Source organism: Tenebrio molitor, chromosome 2 (assembly GCF_963966145.1).
Source record: "Tenebrio molitor chromosome 2, icTenMoli1.1, whole genome shotgun sequence".
NCBI classification, from domain to species: Eukaryota; Metazoa; Arthropoda; class Insecta; order Coleoptera; family Tenebrionidae; genus Tenebrio; species Tenebrio molitor.
The window spans coordinates 11843851-11865317 of record NC_091047.1 but is presented as its reverse complement, the minus strand read 5'-3'; the positions used below and the strand labels follow the sequence as shown (position 1 = coordinate 11865317).

The 21467-nt window shown below is 32.8% G+C and overlaps 1 long non-coding RNA gene across 3 annotated transcripts; it reads left to right on the top strand.

Annotated features, from left to right (window-relative positions):
* The first annotated feature begins 366 nt into the window (after nt 1-366).
* On the top strand, nt 367-1635 carry LOC138124464 (uncharacterized). 3 transcript variants are annotated; one of them, XR_011157156.1, is made up of 5 exons: nt 367-826; nt 887-1027; nt 1091-1231; nt 1292-1439; nt 1500-1635. It is a non-coding gene; the product is annotated as an uncharacterized lncRNA (long non-coding RNA). The 3 variants fall into 3 exon arrangements; XR_011157155.1 differs by having other exon boundaries at nt 367-1027; nt 1295-1439; XR_011157154.1 differs by having other exon boundaries at nt 367-1027.
* The last annotated feature ends 19832 nt before the right edge of the window (nt 1636-21467 follow it).

Below are 21467 nucleotides of genomic sequence, written 5' to 3'. Positions count from 1 at the left end.
AGTTTAGTAAATGGATAGTACGATTTTATCGTGGATTTGATGTAACATCGGTTGCTAATGAAGTGAACAAATTCGGACAAATTTTCCCTACATTCAGAGGCGTCGGAAATACAAGGATATGGGATAATTTCCATCCTTTTGATTTCACCCCCAAAAGTCATTTACTCAGAATTATTTTGTGTCAAGGTACTCCACATTTTTTCAAACTTATTTCAGAATCACTTTGTATATCACCTATTCGTCAGTTCTTGTTACAAATATTCGTGTCTCAGATTTAGTAAAGACAGGCTAGACTCAACACAAACAATTTAAGTGCGTCAGCAACATGTGGAGTTTCCAGTCGGAGCTAGTTAGATACGTGAAATGAAATAGTATATTAAGTATAAAGAACGGTAATGACAATGTACGGATCGAAGACAATTGTTTGGAGGAGGAGCTTGCGACGACTCCAATATTGTCTGAGATCCGTACATTGTCATTAACGTTCGTCATGCTTATGAGATTTTTTGCGCGATTGAATATTTATTACAAAACATTCCTAACTAGAATGCAATGCGATACGACGCCCTTCACATCGTGTTGCCACAATGTCGATTTTTGTATCGCGTTTCTAAGGCAATCTGCAAACAACTACCGCCATTGCAGTTTTTGTGCGCAAATATCGCCAGTTGTGTTGAAAAACAAGCAGTAAAATGAGTGATATTAGTGATTCCGAAAACGAAGTGGATATTGTAGAAGAAACTTTGAATGCGGGGTGCGTCACAAATAAAGAATTTTTGAAACTAACGACCTCAACGTGTAATTAAGAAGACAAGGAAAATTTGTGGTATGAAAATTTTGATAATACTAATGTCGCGGCAAGTTCGCTAATATTATTTCATTGCAGCGGCAAGGAATGCCGACCACAAGAGCCGTGTGAGTTTCCAGAAATTGCTAACATCTTGTCTTCACCTTCTGTCTACATAAATCAAGAATTTTCGAAACCAGCAAACTCAATATGAAATCAAGAAGACAAGGAAAATCCGGGGTATGAACATTTTGACAATGCTAATGTCGCGGCAAGTCTGTTACTAAAATTGTTCCATTGCAGCGGCAAGGTAGGCCGACTACAAGACCCGTGTGAGTTTCCAGAAAGTGCTAACATCTTGTCTTCAACTTCCGTCTACATAAATGAAGAATTTTCGAAACCAACGATCTCAATTTGTAATCAAGAAAACAAGGAAAATGCGGGGTATGAAAATTTTGACAATGCCAATGTCGCGGCAAGTTTGCCAATGCTATTTCATTGCAGCAGCAAGGAAAGGCGACTACAAGAGCCGTGTGAGTTTCCAGAAAGTGCTAACATCTTGTCTTCAACTTCTGTCTACATAAATGAAGAATTATTTTCGAAACCAATAACCTCAATGTGTACCTAATCAAGAAGACAGGGAAAATGCGGGGTATGAAAATTTTGACAATGCCAATATCGCGGCAAGTTTGCTAATGCTATTTCATTGCAGCGCCAAGGAAAGCCGACTACAAGAGCTTTATGAGTTTCCAGAAAGTGCCTCCACATCTTGTCTTCAACTTCTGTCTACATAAAAATTATTATAATAATCGATTAATTTTGAATAAACTTTACTTACCGTTCTAGAACACCAAAAATTACTTACCATCCAGTTTATCGTTAGCAACGAGTAAACAGAGCTTACCATCTTGGAAACAGACGTGGTAAACAACCAAATAGAGTACAATCGCGCAAAAATTATTGTATTAATGAAGTTATTATTTGCAAAAAATATTTTTGTGGTGAATTATATCGGATGATTTTTTTAAATTTCACAATTTTACTTCTATTACATATTACGATTTTATTTTTGTAAACCAACTTTTTTAATTTAGATTTTTTTCTTGCATTCTGATTTTTTACTTAATTTTTTGCACTCCTAAATTTACTAAGAAATTTGTTATTACTTTCAGATTATACCATGGTCTAGCTCTAGACCAGACTATAGATGTGATGTAAAGCTCAAGAAAACAACAGACAAGGGGCGCCCATGAAAAACTAAACTTCTGAAAACCTGTGTCGTAGCTTCAATAATACGAACAATGATGATAAAGAGAGGTTACAAAAGGAAAATACAAATTTTTGTCGAAACTGTAACGAACAAATTTGGGTAGGTGTGTTAAATCCAACCACCATTTTCTACGTTTCCATTTCGAAAATGGGATTTTGTTATGAATGAATATTTTGTGTTTTCCAGTGAAAATCATTTTCTCAAATAAAATTTATGTAAAAACTTCATCAAATGTCAACAAAGTAATTGACAAGTGACAGTTTATTAAGTTGTGCCGCATATTTTCAGAAATTTTGTTTTCCACAGCCCCCCCTTATTTCTTTTTTGTTCAATTATCAATGGATTGATAAGTTCATATTTTTCTTAGTAAATAGATAGTATTTTTTTGTCCTTTACTGAACTAAATTACATTTTCCAGTATTTATAATATTGGATTTGAGTTCTTGCAAATCTTAAAATACATAGTTGTATGTAACATTAGTGGTCTATTTAACATCAAAATAGAGCATTGTTTAAATTTTAATTATAACATAAGAAACTGGACATAAACAACAAATAATTGCACATTTTTAAGTTAAAAATAAAATAAGCTTTAAAAGTATTCGAACTATGAGTAAATATAAAAATGATTAAAATGACTAATATGTAATATTAAATATCACAAAATCTTGAACAAATTGAATTATACGAGTATGGTGTAAATTTTCTGTTTTTTGAAAAGATGTATATTTTTTATTTAATTATGTAAGTTATGTAACATAAAATTAATTGAAATAACAATAAAAATCTGTTTTTTAATGTGAATTAATGAATTAATCAAATTCGTTTTAACCTGAAAATGAAATAACTAAAGTCCTTAGTAGAATCCAGAAAGATTTTGGTAGAAATCTATAATACATATACCTATTACTGGGTGATTCAAAATGATTGTGGATAAGTATGGCAACTATGTACGAAAATGTATGTGGCAACTCTGTAGGTAGGATAGAGCTGACATTTCTTTGACAGTTCATAGTCGCACAATTTTGAAAATTGTCAAATCAATGTGCGATGGTGTAGAAAAAATCAAATGCAAGCTAATGAATTTTGAATTTTGAATCGCCCAATACATATTTTGCTTTGAATAAAAACAAGGAAGAAAATTTGCTAAACTCAATTTAAATTAAGCAAATAAGCATACATATTTTTTGACATTTGCAAACGGTCGGGGTTATGTGTTTCATGAATCCTTTTCAATGCTTTTAATTGGCTAAAATAGGGTAATAAGAGAATATCGCAGTGATAACTTTAAAGATCTTATTTTGGTCCGTTTCTAAAGGTAATGATATTTGTCAAGTTTGATAGCTAAAAATGCTTTTTCTGCGTGATTATTCACTGAAAACAGATATACTAATAATTGAGACAGGGCTAATATAAGGAAAAGCAATTAGTAAGTCCCAAAAAACTCAGTTATCAATAATCAAATCTATTTATATTTTATCTATTTATGGATCGAAATTTTACTTAATTATTCATTTATTATTATATGTATTTTCACATCAAATATAAACTCCTAATCCTGATATGATTAGTAATCGATGATATGACTCGTGAAATCGGAGGAGCTCCATTCAACTCGTGCTATAATTTTTTTTTATATAATTTGCTTGAAAGGTGTGGTGCTACGACTTTTATCGCTTTAAATATTATTAGTTTATCTACATTTTTCTAAAAAGCTATCTAAAGAAAATTTAACAGACACTTTGCTGGAAAACTCAGCTGTTTTTCGTTAAAATGTATTATATTAGTAATTTTGACTAGTTAAACTTGATTTTAGCTTTTGTTTTAATAATAATCGGAGAGTACCTTTTGAGTGAGCGAAAAGCGTTTTTGTTTCAGCGTCTATCGGCATCGATCAAGTGTTAACAAAAACACATCTGTGGTCTAAGATGGATTCAAAGTTGAGGTAAGAACCCTGCGGTAGAAGCTTTACTTGCTTTATGTACAAATTAGGAACTAAACGAGAAGCTTACTCGAGCTTACAGAGTTGGGAAGTTGCAAGTCAGTAAGACTAAAGTATAGAGAGCTCCGGGGTTCCTCGCTTTATTATACCACATGCACACACAAACACTCGCTGAATTAATTTAAACTTTTCTCGATAAAAACAACAACTCGACGATACGAATGATTTTTTTCTAGGATGGAGAGAGACGGTCCAAGACAAAGCCAGCATCCAATCGATAAGTTGGTAAAGTATGCCGGTAGTTTGAAATTCGACCGTCGAAGTGGAATTTCAGATCTTATGTTAATTATAGCTTGTGGCCGTCTCAATATTCATAACATTCAGAAGGGGCCCTCTTATAATTACAGATAGTTGCCAAGTTTTGGTTAAGGGTCCGCCATGTTACGAGCAGGCATTTTTATCCAATGCGGACTCCGAAATTGCTATCGATGATGTTAGCAACCCTCTATTGCTCGGTTTTGGGGCGCCGTTTACAAAGGAAGTGGAATGGGGAGCGACGGAAGCCTCCTCTTTAAGTTTTTTTTTCGGGGGTTGGATGCGGCAGGCTTGCGGTTGTTTGTGCCAAGTTTGTTGTGCTCCTAAGATGAATTTGAGAATCTCCAGTATTAATCTTCTAAATTGCATTTTGGCTGTTGAGAGCTGATATTTGTCTTGATTAAAGGGCGTGATTTATGGCGCGGTGGAGCACATAAACTGTATCCTTTCCAAAACTTAAATCAAAAGCGATGCCTTTCTCAATTATAACAAAAATATCTTTCTTCATGTATTTTTCAAGACATTAAACAAATCATCGTTTAACTAACGACTGTTCAAATAAATTTGTCGTTAAGCAGGCCGTGACAGCCGAAATCCTTTAGATGCATATCTAACCTTAGTTTGATCATACTTTCAATTGTTTTGTAAATGACAAATTAATATACATAATTAGTTTGAAAGAAGAAGAAATAAGAATGTAAGAAAATTCCATTTTATAAAAATATAAAATATCGCCAGTGATACTGGTACGGTACGTGTTTTACTTTTAGAATGATGCACTCGTTTGCTAATATGAAAACAACTTTATTCAGTGTCACCTCATTCAGAATAGTCCTAAATAATCAATCAGGTCTGATTAAGTATTTTGATGACCAGGCGCGCAACTGTCCTACACGTAAAGGGTAACCCGGGCGCAACTGTCCTGCGGGATTAACGCTACCTACAAATTTTTCTGACCGCGGCGCTCAAGTGACACATGTCCCCTACTTCAGCGGTAAATTTGGAGAATTTTTGATTCATCGTGCTGAAGGCTAGGGCCGTACGGTTTAATTAGTTCAACCAGTTTAAGCAGCTCATTAGCTGATGGTGAAACGCCTAAAAAAGCTATATCACCCAAAGACCCAAACTGGTCAAAGAAGATGATGAGTTAATTAAAGAATTTTTACAATTATTCTAGTAGAAGTAAATTGACCAATAACTAATTAGCAACTGTAACAACATAATCATCAGTTAATTAACCAGATTAAACACTTCAACCGGTTACACCGGCTAAATTTAACCCGTCACATAGAGTGGCCGGAGCCGGTTACTTTATTGGTCGGCTTCACTCTTTAGCCGGTTTAACCGTCAGCTAATTAACCAAGTTAATTGCTTTAATTAATTGCTTAAACTAATTAAACCGTACCGCCCTATTTGAAACACATGTGGAGAATTTTTTGTTTTTTTTTGTATACTGAATGAATATTCTCTGTCGTTAAAAATTCTCTACGAACTTTTGCAAAATGGGTCGTTGTTATGTCTGATTCATATGTCTGGCGTACAAACGAAATATTTCTCTAAATAAATTTCGCCTGTCTGAATTTTATGCGTCATAAATGTAAACGAATGTAAACCCCTTTCGTTAATTGTCTGTTATATCAAACACTTTTTAAAAGTTGCGTTCAAATGTATTTTTTAATTTACAGATAGATTTGCAACCAACGCCGTTCTGAAATTAGGTGTTTTTTTCTGTACGGGCGGTAGACAAAATTCAATTGCTATTGAACTTTTATTTAACAGATGTGCCTTAATTATTGTAAATTATTATATTATACCGGGTGGGGCATCGTATACGCGCACGCCAGAAATCGCGAGTTCTAATTAAATAAAATTGGCGAAATTTTATATACCTGACTAATTATGGATAGGGTATATTTGAGAATTTTGTATTTTTTTTTTGTTAATAAATAAGGCCGTAACAGTTTTATTAGTTTTCTGAAATTAACTGCTAATTTACCTATAAAGTTTTTACACTAAATGAATCTGTATCTGCTAGCCCATCAAACCCTGGTGGCACAATTACAAATTTTGACTTGGTTAGCTAAATAATTCGCTTTTTTATTTAAACGTAAACCAGACGGGTGATTTATGGCACAATGGTATAATTTCCCAACAAAGGTATAGCCGACCGTTTTAAACCTTTTTGCCATAAAATTGACAGTTTCCATTGTCACCTAAATCTACGACAGCACAAGTAGCAGGTCATAAATAAAAATGATTTTGAAAGTTGAAATGTAAAACTGCGTTTAATTCAAAATCTAATTGGTATTTTTTCCGTCGATTTCGTAAATAATTATAGGAAGTGAATCTGGGTAGGTTAGTATAAAAATCAGAATTTGACTTTTTGGTTGAAATTTACATTTTAATTTTTTTTGGCTTTGTTTGTAAGTGAAAAATTATCAAAAAATTATGAAATGTACCTTACCAATAGCCAGGTAAGTCTAAAAAATTTCGACAATTTTATTTAATTAAAAGTCGCGATTTCTCGCGTGCGCGTATACGATGCCCCACCCGGTATGAGGGGGAGATACTCTTTCTTCTCATGACATCACATATTACTAAGAATCGATCTTCTCTTAATTCACACGCATCTAATTTTGAAAAATCGTTTTTTTTTTGGGCACCCTTATTGGAAAAGGTAATTTTACGTACTCCCAAGCGGACGAAAAGTAATTCTTTTTCGTATGAACTTTTTCGGATGCACTTTTTTGGACACTGACCGTGGCGCCATCTATTAGTCTGTTTAGCAACGAAATCGACAAAATGAAGTAAAGCGACTAAAACAAATGAACATGTTTGACAGTTGCATTTAACAAAAGTATTTTATTTGCCCGAAAAAGTGTTGTATCGTTTATTTCTGGTGCTTATTTGGTGCATAATAAGAAAATGCACGTTCATATAATCGATAAGAACAGCGAAAATGATGAATAAATGTCTAATACGTCGCCAGACATCGCAGATGATAATCGCAATAATTGTCCTGTCACTGTCACCATAAATTAACTATAAATGAACACCCGATCGTTATCGTTATCTGGAAAACGAAGAAACTTTTATCAGAAATGTTTACCTCCAATAATTACTGTTCTCTTTTCTTAATTGTATTTCAATAAAGAAGATTTCTCGAAATGTTATGTCAGGTCAGGTCAGGTCAGATTTCTCGAAATGTTAGTGTATTTCGAGTCTTATATTGTTTTAATTGCTTATTAATGAACTAAAAACATTCTCCATGTTGTCGCACTTTAAAATAAGAGTTGACCTGTTTTAGCGTTCTACAAAAATATCATTTATTTTGAAATTACTGAATTAATTCCATAAGTAGTTTCCACATTGTATTATTTGCTCTATTCTATCTACTAGGTATAGTGTGTTCAGCGAGAGATTGATTGACATAAAAATCAATAAATTGTAGGCAGATAAAGTATTGTAAAATTTGAAATATATCCTTCAAGCAACAACATTTTTTGTCTCGAAATTATGCTCTAATTAATGTGTTCTAGTGCATAAAATAATTATCTAGCGAGTTTTATTTTAATGGAATTGGATTGGTATTGACGAAGCAATGTCATTTCATTGAAAATTAAATTTCAAATTGTCTCCCAAATGTTGTTATAATAATAATCTACCCCTATTACTGTTTATTACTGTCTATTACTGACCAAGAGAGGGAAGTAAAGATAAAAAGGAATGGTTAACTTTTCGCCTTCGTATAAGGTTAGGAATGTGCATATTACAATACGATTCCGAATAAAATTATAAATTATTTTCGTAACCGAGCTTTAGCCCATCATCTTTGGCTACATTTCTTTTGAAAGAAATTATACCACGAAATACAGAGTGTATTAAAAATGGTGCTTAATATTTTTGACGCAAATTTACGTTGAATACAAAAAAAAATCTAATTTAATTCAAAATGTTTCAAAAATAACAATCCTTGTTACTTTCTGACTTTACTTAAGTTCGAAAAATCACTCTAGCTTAGTTGCGATGTTGCAATAGCTTCAAAATTTTAAACCATGAAATTACAAATAAACCAACAATCAAAATGGTAAAATTTGTGCTGGAATATGTATTTTACTTGTTAAATAATGTGTTATTGATATACTAAAAACACATAAATGCGGTTTGCAATCGATCATTGATAAATGTAGGATTTGCGGAACTGAAGGGGAAACAATTGAACACATCACTTCTTCTTGCACCGTTTTGGCTCAAAGCGAATATAAGAAATGTCATGATATATTCGCTAAAATTATAGGTACACATGAGTTTAGCTGTTCAATTCAATTTATTCAAGAATACACAACCACATTATAGTTATACACCAGAAAGTTGTTTGGAAAATGACAATTACAAATTATATTTTGATCGAACAGTTTTAACGGACATTCATATTAAGCATAACAGACCAGACATTATAATTTTAAATAAACAACAAAAGCAAGCATATCTTTTAGATATAGCTGTTCCAAATTCACATAATATAACACAGACATATAATACAAAAATTAATAAATATTTAGAGCTCTCCGTTGCTATCAGAAATCTTTGGTGTTTAGAAAAAAAATCAATTTTACCACGTATAATTTCAGCAACGGAAATAGTACCGCAATCTGTTTTTAAAAATTTAAAAATTCTGGATTTAGGTAACACATTGGTAGTTGAAATTCAAAAAGGTATATTATTATTATTATACTCATGTCATATCGTGAAAAAGTTCCTTAACATTGACACAGAACATAATAAAACACAACAAAGTCAAAATGTGGAGGCGAGACTCCGGTAATTGATTAGCATTGCACTATTACTTGATAGTAATAGTGTACGTACTCCGGCAAAATTGCTGTGCCGCCGGGTGGTGGAGGGTTAGTATCTACTATTTAAATGTATTTTTTCGTTACTGCCGAAGCAAATTTCCAAGTTAACTGTAAATGAGTATTATACTAAAATTTCTTTTGCTATGATGATTTTACGCCATTTTTAATACACTGTACTGTAGTAGTGAATAATAGTGGTTATAAATATTTAAAAGCACTAATAAATAACGAAAATGTAGGTACATTGTGTTGGACTTAGTGGACTGCAATAATTTTACAATAATTTTAACAAAAATTTATTGATTACATACTTTATTCGGTGTCGTTGCCTCAATGGACTGTAGAAAATTTAAATTAAGATCTAAGAGTTTATTTAAATTATCGCGCCGTTTGAAAACAAATTTCCAAGGCGCAGTAATCTAGTTATTATTCTGTCAACGAAAGTCTCAATTGAATAACTATAATTTATCGAAACATTAACAATCTCTCACAGCTCTTATTCCTAAGCTCAGTTGTATTTAAACTAAAAACTTTTTAAGTTAATGTATTTTTTAATTTGGAACAATTCAGTTTTGTATTAGTTTTAGACTGACTTACTAATATTCTAAAAATATTTAAAAAAAACTCAAGTTGATTACATCTTGGCGGCAAATGACCATACCATAAGATTTAAAATTTCTTGCTCATTAAAATTACACATACACACATTTTCACGTTCTCTACCTCTAGTTCTGGTAAAAATGTTCGATATTGTCTGAATACTTAAAGCTTTGAGATGAATGTTGAGGGGTCGGCAGCTGTACATCTCTTGCATCTAAATTTATAGCTTTGGCCAACCGGTTATTCAACTTTTGTGAAACCAAAACATAACCGGATCGACAACTTTTCGAAAAATGGGATTCATTTGCAACGCAACAGATAAGTTCTGTTTGTGATAATTTTTAGAAAGCGCGCTTCGACCATGTCGTAAAGATGGAGGGGTGAGAAGCCCTTATTCTTTCCCCTCGCGAATGTCGCTGCCAAAGAAAGGGGTTTATGTATTGGAAGTATTACCCCACATAAAGAATCGTCTGTTTTAATAGCGCCCCAACGTCCAGATGCTTAAAGTCGAAATTCGCTTGGGATCCGGCCAGATCTCAAGCAAAGTGGCCATATTTTACAAGATTCCTAGATTTTAGCCGACTTTTATTAGTTCAGTGATGGTTTTTACGCAGCTTTATGTCCGCCTCGATTGGGTTATTTGTTAGAGAAATGTTCGCAATAAAACTTTTCGATCGTTTCTTGGTGTTGAAGTGTAATTAAATCCGCTTCGCAGACGACGTCGCTAGCGTCGTGACGGTGGCGACTTCCCTTCATTGCACTTGTCAACAGCAGACTTTGACAACCGCAGCTTGCTCGCGCTGACGTCTTGGCCAAGACCGGCTGTTTTTGATAGAAATTTATCAATACCGACGGCGAAATTTCCGCCAAGGAACCCTTCCTCAGCGTGGCAATAATCTCCTAGTTAGTAAACTAAATCTTTCAAGTGTTTAGATTGCTTTAACGGCAACCCTTCTGTCTGTTATTAACAGATGAATCATATGCTTAAGGGGTCGTTTGAAGACTATAATCAGTACGAACGAACAGTAAGATGAACGACGCCCCTCGTAATCACGGGGGTGCTATAAGGCGAGGGTTAGATAAGATGCCGGAGTTGGAATGGGGGCGGGCGCACCATCTTCAAGCCAAGCACGTCTACATTTTCTATCGATCCGGCCATGACCGGAAGATGTATTTATCACGTGAAACGTGAAATTTTAAATTTACAAGAATATTTGCCATTTCAAAAGCAATTTTCTTCGATAACAAGTGTTACAGAAATCTAGAAAGAAGTAATCTATTTATGTTGCACGTTTGACAATAATTGTACCTACATTTTTTTAGAAGTGCTGAACGACACTTTGTCGAAAAATGTTTACTTCATTAAACCTTATTCTTATTTGTACCGAGTCTGCTGAGCTTTTTAATGATGAAAGTTGAGATCTTGGCTCCCAGATGGAGACATAAGTCTGCTGGCGTCGAATTTCGTCGTCGCTGTGGCGCCTTAAACTAAGAAAATTTGATTTATTGGTGGAATTTTCGACGTTATAAGCGGATATAACATAGTTATTTGATTTATGTTAAGGGTGTGTTTAGGATTAATAGATGTTTCAGGGGAGAATTTTTTACTGCAAAGTTCCTCAACGAGTGTGCAGTGATTTTGAGGTTTTTCTAGATGATTTATCTATATTCTAGTAGCTTCAGACGAGCGATAAACCTTCACCGTTTAAAATATCTGTCTTAGAAATTTTTATTTAATTTTATTTCATTAATTTTAAGATGTATTTCTCACCAAACAATACCATGAAGATACATTTGAGATTTATCTTCAAAGTAGGCGTTGAAGAGTCGATTGTGAACGCACCATAGCTTACAGATCACGAATCATCTGTTTAAATCTAACCTTACTTTTTGCATTGTTTGTGTTTTTTTTCTGCAGACTTACGAGTGGTGCGTTCACAATCGACGCCAACTTTGAGGATAAATTTAAATGAATACCCAATATAACTAAAATATGTATTGATAAATGTTTTTATTTAAAAAATGGAGCAAATTATTTTTCTTAAGAAAAAAAGAGACTTTATTTTTGATAACTTACTTATCTTTTATTGAGATTGCAGTGACTGCCAGAAGCATTTATCTAATGGCAAGCATTTACAGTGAGCGCCACAAGTTTGGAATAATGGAAAGATTTTCTTTCTCCTTGAGCTTTCCGAAAAGAACACGGACAGGTCAATTTTGATTTCTTTTTAAACAAATATTTTTTGATTATTTTTATTTTTCCGCCTCTTTCTGTATCGACACGAAGACCTCATCGTCAGTTTCTTTAAACGGCAACACCTTCTTATTAATGAATTTATTTTTTGTGGAAATTTCTATGTAAAATTGACATTTAAAAATCAATATTTAAGGACCATCAGTTCAAATACAGGATGTCTCGGCTAAGACTTTCGAGCCTAATATCTCGGATTTTTGTGAAATTTAAAATGCAGATATTTTAGACGATGAAGAGTAAAATCCCTTTAATGCAATAACCCAAGTCTTAAAAACGTAATTGTTACATGCCTTTTTAAAATGTTAAATCACTTAAGATTTATATCAAAAATTGATCGCCAATAAAAAATGTAACTGGTCAAATACGTTCAATATTTAGATTACATTTTTAACAACAAAATCTAATCTTTTCGTTGAATCAGACGAGTGATTTAGTTAATTGTTTGTGTAGACACCTATTTTTAATGTTTAACAATCTAATAATATTTGCGCTTAATTTTCAATAAAGAAAACATGTGTTACAATTACATTTTTTAACTTGAGGTAACTTTTTTATTACTAATTGAACCTTCACCGTTTAAAATATGTATCTGTAGTTTAAATTTCATAAAAATCCGTTGACAAATATTCTCGTGTCAAAAATGGATTACTCGCTAGAATTCGAACTTTTAGGGAAATAACGTTTTTCATGTTGTGTGTAACTAGAATTTTCAAAAGTAATTTTGAATGCCTAAGGTTGGTTACTTTGAATTGAGAGATTAAATCCAAATAAATATGCCGCCAGTAACCAAAATTGATTGTGAAACGAAAAATCATCTATCACTTAGCGAGAAATTAGTCATTTGCAACTGTTACAATTAATTTGCTGTCTTACATTTTTGGGATATCTTTTGTTTGTCACCAGAAACCACATAGCCTCCAACCTAACCAAATTTATGGCAACCTAGTAACGAATATCCCTAAATACTAGGGAGTAATCCATTTTTGACACGAGAGTAACCGAGATATTAGGCTCGAAAGTCTTAGCTGAGACATCCTGTATAGTACGTCGTCATAAATCAGAATGTTAGGAATTATTCAAGTCTGCAAAAAAATGAGGGGTTGACATTCAAAATAATTGGTGCGGAAATGAATAGAAACGGAAAAATGAAAATTAACCTGTTTGCATTATAAATAATATTCGAAAAATTCAGCGGAAAGAATATTTCCATTTTTCAAACTGACCGCATAATGCTTAAACGTGCTGAATTATGAAAAAACAAGCTTCATAAGACCAGTCTTGAAGCACGAATTCAAGTTTACAAAACGAGTGGCGTCACCACGTGTTATTTTAAAGAATGAGTGCGTCCAAGGTCTTATGAAACGAGTTTTTTACGAGTATATCTACTATTTTTTGTAATTTGCCCGTTAATTAAGTAAAATTTGATCTAGTCGCCTTTTGTTTTATCCAAATTCTGTCACAAAACGCGAATATGGAAGATAATCAAGATAATCTTGCATGTACCTCCCTTGAAAGACGTGAAATTGCTAAAAATACGGTCAAATCTTTCCACTAGACACTTCCTGTTCTTGACACATTTTCTAATTTAAACTGACATGCATGATAATTCTGCATCAAGCTTAGCCAACCTAAGAATTTTCGTAAAATGTTCCGTGAATTAATGGCTACAATGATATTGCAGATGATGACGTCGCGTTCGTTAATATGTCTATTATTAAGAATCAAAATGGAGGCAAATTACAAAAAGTTTTTTATCGTAATACTTTTATTCCATTCGTTTATTCTCACAAGCTATTTGTTGAATAAATGTTGTTGATATGTAACTATAAATTGGTAAATTTGTAAAGTTTCCGTTTTCACAGGGAAAGTTATCCTTTGAATAATTATAGCTTCTATACGCTAGATGTCACAACTCGAAGTATTTCCTACTAAATATGTATTATGAACTAAAATCAGGGAAACTGCTAATGCGTATAAATAAACATTGCGTTACATTATTTTTTAATTGTTATATAATTAATTAAAATTAATAGTTGCAAATATGTATAACAATAATTGTTTGAAGTAATCTCAATAATCTAATTACTGATAATTAAATATTTCAACAAACACAGGTATATTTTAAATTTTCTGCCAGTTAATTTTTTTTTTTGTAAAAATTGAAGAGTAGGTATTTAATGTTAAATTTATTATTGCAATTTTCTGCTAGTCCTTATACATTGTTTTTTAAATATTGAAATATTCAACATTATTGGTGAAAACATTATTATTAAAAATAAACGGAAATTATTTGTTACATTTTTATTTTTTATGTGGAGTAAAAATCCGATTTCAGCTTTTCAGCAAACTACACCAAAGATTAATGGTCCCAACCGCCATCTTTGGTGATTTTCACAAAGCTACTCAACGACTAAAAAGCTACTGTGAAAAGTTTGAATTACTGACCGAACTTTTTCTTTCGAAGTGATCACATCCACCGTGAGTTAACCATCAAAGCACCGAAAGTCTACTAAATGATTCGTCTGGAACAGCAGCATCCCTTCTTTAATATTTCCTAACGGTTTTTCAGAAACTGGTTTTTTGCATTAATTATAATGATGTGTTTATGCGAGCAGAGTGGACAGTGGTCAGTTAGTAACTGGTCCAGCAACAAAAAAAATACAAAGCTCTCAGCTTCCCAAAAGCACATCTGCCGGATTTGTCTCGCGTGGAAATAATGTAAGCATCACCTGAAAAACTGGTTGTTTCCTACATTGTTTGCGCTTATTATAACGTGGAACTGAAACATGTAGCGTCTAAAGGATTTTGTTCCAACGTGCGTTTTCTTCGTTTGTAAAGGAGATACGCATCGGCATTCTTATATTTGTGATGTAAATTATAAACATAGGAATATAACAATCATTTTTACAAAAAAGTGTGCCGTTTATTGACGAAAAACCACAAAGAAATTTTTACAATTGTGTAAACAATGTTATGTTACGAGTATGTTTGTTGATAATGTTCAATATTATTAGACTTATCTACAAATGTAAAATTTATTGTTGAACTAGTAAATGTTTTAATAAAGTGAGAAACAAAATCTTTCTTTATACGATAATCCACTTTTATTATCTATATAGGGGAATAACAAAAAAGCTTTGCTACTAATTTTTATTTTAATGTCATTAATTAATTAAACATTATATTTGCGTGCAAGTGCAGGTATTCCGCATGCTGAGTAGGTTGATTTATGTTTATAGGTAGATTTAAAAAAAAGATAATACAGTAGTTATTTGTACAACTAGTTATGAAAGTGATACTTTTTTTCACGAATTTGCAGATTGATTAACGAGGGCGTAGCCCGAGTTAATCAAGCAAATTACTGAAAAAAAAAGAGATTTTCATAACGTGTTGTACACACTATTTTTTTGCATATCGATGTAAGTTGAGAAATTTGTTCTAAAAGGATTTATGAAAAAAAAAAAAAATAGGTATGTCTTGACAATCAAGGAGATGGAATAAAGTGATGCAAAAAATATTACTTTCACTACGATTTTTCGTGTAAAAAAGTGCTACTTTCATTACGATCTGCAAAAAAAAACTATTTTAGTCTATTTTCTTTGCATTAAAAAAATTAGAAAATTGTTTATTTAAGAAAGATCTTAAAATATTTCTTCAAAAAAAGAGAAATCAATGGCCCAAACATTGAGGAATCATATTTTATTTTTTACATGAGATTTTTAAGTAAGACATATAGGTAAATAAAAAATATTTATTTTTTATATTATTATTATTAGAGTTTGATAATAAATACCTACATGTTTATCGCCAAAGCCAAACACTTAAGCTTCGTGACTTCTTCATCTTTAACATGAAATTGTTAGTATGATGTACTACTTAAAGATTGAACAATTTTCTCATAACAATTTAGTTTAATTTTTACCGTTATGACCACCTTTCGGTTTTGTATTGCCCATTTTTCCATTTAGACTTTTATTATTACTGGTTTAATTTTGAAAACAGAACTGACGTTCACTGCATTCGAATGAGTGTTAGTTATCTGAAAGGCGATAATGTTCTTATTCTCTCACCAATCATTATAAAAAGTCATCAAATCATAAGAATTGTCGTATTAACTTGTATACGTATAAAGAGCAATATTTCTATTTTCTTTCAAGTTTTGTTGGTCTTTTAAAAGTCATATGACCGTCAAAATTGAAAAATACAGTTTTCTTTCCATTGTTCTTAAACCATCGATTGTGTAGAATTTGTATTATAAAAGAATATTGGATGATCTATATAAAATAATGAGGTTATCAATATTTTAACATTTTGAAAACATTAAATAACGTACCCGTGTAATTAAATAAATGCGTAGGTAGATAAAAAACAACCATTGCTGGAATTTAGATCTATCAGATAGATACCATATCGGTATGTGTAACCATTGGAGCAATTTATAATTGTTCGTTCTAAAATGTTTTTAGGCACCCTCAATGAAAACGATAATTTTACATACTCCCAAGCGGACGAAAAGTAACTTTTTTCGGACGCTGATCGTGGCGCCATCTGTTGGTCTGTTAAGTAAGTTAGCAACGAAACCGACAAAATTAATATGTATATTATTTATAATATTATAATATCTATTTGAAAAAAGTGCATATGTACTATACACCTACAAAATAAGTTTGTAATTTTTTCAATGATGTCTTTTGCTTTGTAATTCGTGCGGTCGTCTAAAAAATTTAATGTGCACCTCGACCACATACACAAATAACTATGTTGTGTGATGTTAATTGTCATTAAATTCTCTTTGTAAAGTTTTATTGATGAAATGAGAAGTAGTAGGTAGGTATATTGGAACATGATTTATAAATTAATGAAATCAATTCTTATTTTATTAAAATGTAATGTTGGAGCCATGATTTTTAAAAAATTTCAAAAAGAAAACCTTGATACATATTTATTATGTAGGTACTATTAACTTTTTTTAATTTTCTTGACAGTGGACATAATGAAGTGAAATTTTTCAATTTGTGATAATGTCACGAAATTTCAAAATGATATTGAGACCAAAATCTATTTCTAGCGACTATCCCTATCTAATAAGTGTTGGAATAAATTCACGCACAAGTAGGTCGTGGTTAATACTATAAAGATGTATCCCAGTAACTAAAATCCACTGCATTACAAAAATATTTAGATACCTACAGCAGCATAAAATTTGTTCAAAACTGAGTACTTCTGCTTTACCAGATTAACATTATATGATTCATTCATAATTTTTTAAACATTCTTGCTTCAAATAGTATTTAGTATTTAATTGTTGCAAATAATTTTGACGTTTAGTTCAACGTATTCCACGTAATTTCTATTCGGTTTAAATCAGGAGAATATGCGCATTAGTGCATAACATCTACAGTTTCTTTTTTTGACTAATTTTTTAAGGCACCATGTTGCTGGCATTTTAGCCTGAATTCAACAAAATCATTCCCATTTATACCTAAAAACATCTTTAAATTAAAATGGCACTTTGGTGTTAATTTTACAAAAAGGAGTTTTCTTCTAAAGAATAGACAATATAAAATAAAGAAACTGGGTTTAATATGAATGATGAAGAATGGTTTCAGAATGTAAAAAGTTTATAAATAATTAAACCAAAAAGGATAATGGATAAGTAGGTCACAGAGGGTCTATTTACTAACATTTTCTTTTTTTAAATATGTAGTAATTTTGAATCAATTATTCATAAAATCAGTGCCTAAAAAGCATTATCTACTTAATCTAAATATCTCAGTGTTGTAGTTAGGTCTATGTAAACTTGAAGTTGAGGGCGCCACCGTTCATAATACATCTAGATAAGCAAACAAGTAGGCCGATATACGTTAATATCGCCCGCGAAGTTATGTTTGCCGCTGTTAGCCGTTATATTGCGGCGCTTTGTGAATATTAAACTCACCACCAGCCTGAATCACACCAAACTAACAATAATTATTAATATTTATCGTGGGGTAAACACAATCCCTGAAATAACAAAATAACTGTACGTCACGCCCCCTAATGTCAATTTTATAATGACAAATAACCTCAAATTCGTAAGAATATTCAATAAATCAGTATACCTATACCTACATAGTTCCACAAGATTCTATTTTACCGCAAATAATTTTATTAATCAGAAATGTTGATGTGTGCGACATTTGCAAGTTTTCTAAAGTTATGTAACAGTTATGACAATAATGGTGGAAAAATGAGTGGAATAAAAATTTTAATTTATTTTCAAATTAATAAAAATGGTTAAGAGACTGTTTTGCTTATGAAGGGCTTAAAGTGGCCAAAATGTCAACGACCGTAGTAACATTTTTTGTGGAAAACAGCACTGTCCCTTTGTTCACTCGGTGGTGTAGTGTTGTGAACCCGGCTTTAATACTTTCCCCGAGGTTGGGCAGTAGATCACAAAGACGTCGGTTTGGCGGGCAGTGTGAAGCGGACTTGAGTAATGCATGCCGGGACTACAGGCTACTAAAGTTACCTCTTCTGTAGCGAAATCCCTTGCGATTATCATCAAAGGAGGCCATGTTAGGGGCGGAGCTATCGCAGACCGGCCCACGGTTACCCCTCCGGGCCCCTGAAGAGACTTTTTGAAACTCTTGTGGTAGCTGGCGCTACAGATCTAAGCGCGGAGAAAAAACGAATAACTGAGACAGTTTTATAATTTTTAGTTACGCTACCGAGTGCCAGATGGCAGGATGCACAGGAAAGGTAAAAAAAGGTTGGGACGTGTATTTTTAGCGGCAACATGCCGTCAAATACGTCGTTCACTGAACGAACGTTGAATGTGTTTAGTCCTTTTTCCATTTTTATTAATAATTCGTAAATTAAAATGAGAGTTAGTGGAAAGCTCCGTCTGAAGAAGATACATTTGAAAACGTGGTTATCTAACTTTTACCATCCGTTATACAGATTTGAGTTCTTCGTTAGTTGGAGATAAAAAAATGTTTTTTATTTATCGGATTTAAGATTAAAGCAGTATAAGTAAATATATAATAAAAAAAAAGAATATTAATGGAACATTAGTGCAGAAAATATTGTATTTTAAGATAGAATAGGCACGCTAATAACGGGCCTTCAAATAAATTTATATTTAGAGCAACCTATGGAAATTCAATTGTTTGCAACATTTTTCCAGCGTAGAAAATGACACAAGAAACGTCTGACATTTTAACGAAATAAAATTAGGTTAGAAAATATTTTTAATTTTTGTAGTGCATTCTCCATATTCCCTCTCCACGGAATATGACAATATGAAATTGGAAAAAAACTTACTATGTAACCTCTGTAACTCTGGAGAATAATTGGTTACCTACAAAAATTACTTTACACTGTTAACAGAATTAGAATGTCGCCTACGCCTACTCTAAATATAGGTATATTTATTTGAAGGCCCGATATATATTTGTCTTCAAATGTCAGTAAAATATGACATTATACTGCTGGATTGCTAATGCTAAAGTGTCATTTCACTGCCATGGCATCTGACGAGCTGACGAGCGGCAGATAAAGTTATTATCTCCATTGACGAGCGGTAGGTAAAGTAAACTAGCTAAATCATTTGAAATTCCTAACTCAAATTTTAACAAATTCGTTTCTGAATCTAACATATTAAAAGCTGAAGTAAATAAATAAGATTTAACCAAGAAACTTGTACATTAATTGCAAAATATACTTAAAATTGAAGCATTTAATTATTTGTACCCACATTCAGAATAGATTTTAGGAATTCAATGGAATTAATTTGACTTTCATAATTTTATTTTTAAAGTGTGATGTTTGCTTTCTCTCGCTCGACACTGAACGAAAATCGCCAGGAATTACGCTAAAGCTCTTTGAACGCAACTATGCTCGTTGCTCTGACGGATAATCTGCGTACAGCAGATCTAATAGTATCACTATTGGTCAGTTGTTCTCATTGTTTTCAATACATAAATTCTACGGTGAATCCGCTTTCCACTCTCTGCGTGTTGTTTTATGGATATGTTTGTCCGTACCGCATATTAATTGCTAATTATGCATTACTCATGAAATACACGAAACAGGACGGCAAAATTTGGCAGACATTTTTACCGTGACGCTCCACTCTACATTTATTTATCTTCTCGATTTCTACCGTGTTCTTAAAAAATCAAAAATTTCTTATCGATTCGAAAATCAGACGAACGCAGCACTATTTCGTTGAAGCTCTTTGTTTCGAGGAGGTATTAAGTCCGGCTCGCCGGAGGGGAGATCCTTAGAAAGACCGAGGTCCTTAGAGAGAGATCCTTGAGGCTGCTGGCGCCAGTATTGATCGGAACCGTCTTCGTTCCCTGCACCCTTCTCGCCTCGGCTGCTTAATTCCAACCCCTTCGCCTCATTACACTCTTAGGTGCGGCGGGCGATTTCCGTCCTTACCGTATCTGATAATGGCCATGTCCACCATCGCAACAGACCCATTCTATTTATGGGTCATCATGTGAACGCCAACTCTCTGGTCCGGCAGTGTTTACGATTCCACGGAGGCATTCCTAGTAATTGGATTCCTAAGGAAGCATCCACACTTGTCACACTCTGTCTTCCACATCCAAAGCCGTCACCGCTGAGTAATGGACTACTCGTCCAAATTTTTTTTTCCACTGTGAAATACCAGCAAAATGCAAGAAAATGCACGGGTATTAGCTGCGATACCGCTGTTGGACAAAATGGCCAAGCCAGTACAGGATGGAGTGTTGTCAAATTATCAGAATTCGTCAATCTCTACCTTAACTTGATTTAGCTCTAGATAATTAAAGATCAAATTTCAAAACTAGTTAGGTATAATTCATACAATACAAATACAATCAGATGTATATTTGTTATGAATAAGTCAGCAGTCTTTATTTAAAAAAAATATTACAATTTATAAAAGAATAATACAACGTGATCAAGAATGACTGAATCTGTTGGTAACAATCAAAATTTGAATGATTTTGGTACCACTGTAATTTAAACGCATTTCCGGTTGTCAACTTTGACAGAGTTGACAGGCGAATGTGACGTTTATCATCAAAGGGTCATTTTTGTAATAGCATAAACATACCCCACATAACCTAATTTTTTTTAATGTCGTGTCAAGTTAAAACATCCGGTCAGTGCCAATTACGAAACAGAAAAATACCAATATTTTTCAATTGTTCCATTGCCAACAGACTCAGTCATTGTTGATCACGCTGTAGATTATATCACTAAGAGTAGAAGTGAGTCTTTTTGTGCTGAGCCCAGAGATTGAAGACCGAGACGAAGTCGAGGTGGAAACTGTAGGCACGGTACCTACATCAGATTGCTTTTTCATTTGTTTGCGCTGATGCTTGCCGCGACAAATCGTTTTGTTTTAGTCTTCTGCAAGTTGTAAATTTTTTCACTGATTTCTATTATAAAATTTTGACTTTTTG